General features: G+C 37.8%; 1 protein-coding gene across 1 annotated transcript in view; it reads right to left on the reverse strand.

Annotated features, from left to right (window-relative positions):
• LOC107664005 (E3 ubiquitin-protein ligase MYCBP2-like) overlaps nucleotides 1-2,292 on the reverse strand; it is a 157,021-nt gene that overhangs the window by 148,058 nt on the left and 6,671 nt on the right.

Here is a 2,292-nt window from a genome sequence, read left to right on the forward strand (position 1 = left end):
TGAAGAAACAAAGTCACCTACATCTTGGATGCCCTGGGGGTAAGCAGATAAACATCACATTTTCATTTTTGGGTGAACTATCCCTTTAAGGTAATAGCCACCAAATAACCATGATTAATAATCACGATTAATAATTAAAGAAAAATGTGTGATTAATTAGTTAATTTTTTACGCAGTTGCCGCTGCGAACATGATGCGGATCTGACACGCATGCTCGAAGTTTCATTCGCGGTTTAACATGAAATGATACAGGCTACAGCGCACGCCGCCAAATGTATGCATGCAATTGAAGACCACATGCTACAAGCACAGTATAACGGCTCACAGGACAGGAAAATTAGTTTTTACTGACATATGGCCTGTCAACTCTAGCCCCGCCCCTGCGTTAAATATTTTTAAAGGGATATTAAATCACCCCAAAATTAAAATTCTGTCATTAATTAATTACTCACCCTCATGTCGGTCAAAACCCGCAAGACCTTCGTTCATCTTCGGAACACAAATTAAGATATTTTTGATGAAATCAGAGAGCTTTCTGACCCTGCATAGACAGCACCGCAACTGACACGTTCAAGACCCAGAAACATAGTAAGGACATCGGTAAAACAGTCCATGCGACATCAGTGGCTCAACAATTTTGCGAAGCTATAATAGCTATAATAGCATACTTTTTGTGGAAACAAGAGGAAACAAAAATAACGACTTCATTCAAGAATTCTTCTCCCATGAGTTACTGTCTTCTGCCATTTTGGAGTGTACCACGACGCATGCTTCTTTGTGCACAAAAAGAATTCTCATAGCTTCGCAAAACTGAAGTTGAGCAGCTGATGTCACATGGACTACTTTACCAATGTCCTCCTTACTACGTTTCTGGGTCTGGGAACATTTCAGTTGCGTTGCTGTCTATGCAGGGTCAGAGAGCTCTTGGATTTCATCAAAAATATCAAAATTTGTGTTCCCGAAGATGAACGAAGGCCTTACGGTTTTGGAACGACATGAGGGTGAGTAATTAATTACAGAATTTTCATTTTGGGGTGAACTATCCCTTTAACGCCATTAAACTGGAAACCGTTAAACTCACCTGCGTTAACACTCTAACTCTGACAGCACTAATATAAATTCCTACGAAAAAGAAAATAAACTTTAAAGCAAATGCACAAATATCAAATATATACATAAATAAAAGCTAAATCAATTTCATGTTTCATCTATATCGGCCAGTCTTAGTCATCAGAAGCACAAAGCTTCTCTGGGATTGTGTAATATATCACAGACAAGGAAAGAAATCAAACCAGAAGGGCAGCACACTTATGAAGACACATTCTTATCCATCAGACAAAGCAACGTGAAGTTCTTGAACATGACAGACATTTCAGCAGTACGTCTTCAAGACGAGCACCTCCCTGCTGGAGAAACTCCACCCATCTGTTTATGAGCAAACAAAGCCAAGGAGCTCCTTTTAAGGAGGCTGTGGCAGAGAAGGAGAAATATAAGTGAGCTCTTTCTCCTTAGCCAGCAGGGTTTTAGGGTGGAGGATTACGACGGCATATCTACAATCACATTATTCTCTCTTACCCCAGCCTGCGAAGCACTAACATCCACTATGGAAAACAGAGTGCCTGGGAAAGGATATCCAAACACAATCAGGCATTAACCCCCACATATGCTTTGGGGAATGGCAAGACAATACACAATATCCAATAGAAGACATTTTGGGTCTTCTGCCTATTTTCTGAGCGCTGGTAATATGGAATAAAATCACTGTCAAAAATAATCATACGTAATTCAAAGCATTTGTGTGTCATTTTAATTTACTCGTGCATAATTTAAAAGTATTGTATGTAATTCTGTTTTTTGTCAGAGTGGGATTCCAAAATCTACGCCCACGACAGTTTACAGATACGAGATTTTGTGTGTTTGTTAGAGTACAACTCCAAAATGTACGACTATGACAGTTTACAGACACAACGCTTGTTTTCACAACAGCTCTGTTACACGAACGACATGCGAATTGCGACCACGAAGTGCGGTGTGCGAAACGACTGTCAAAAATACGTCATCATTGTCACAGGCATTACTATCCGAGGGAAGATGAATCGAATTTATTTGCCTATATTTCATCACACGTTTAATTATTTATATACATGTTTAAACAAGAATACGTGTATTTATACACACTTATTTATTTATTTATTTGCGTATTTATTTATTTATACACATTTATTTATTTATTTGCATATTTATTTATTTATACACACATTTATTTATTTATTTGCATATTTATTTATTTAT

Source organism: Sinocyclocheilus anshuiensis, unplaced genomic scaffold (assembly GCF_001515605.1).
Source record: "Sinocyclocheilus anshuiensis isolate Anshui unplaced genomic scaffold, SAMN03320099.WGS_v1.1 scaffold247, whole genome shotgun sequence".
In the NCBI taxonomy this organism is placed as follows: Eukaryota; Metazoa; Chordata; class Actinopteri; order Cypriniformes; family Cyprinidae; genus Sinocyclocheilus; species Sinocyclocheilus anshuiensis.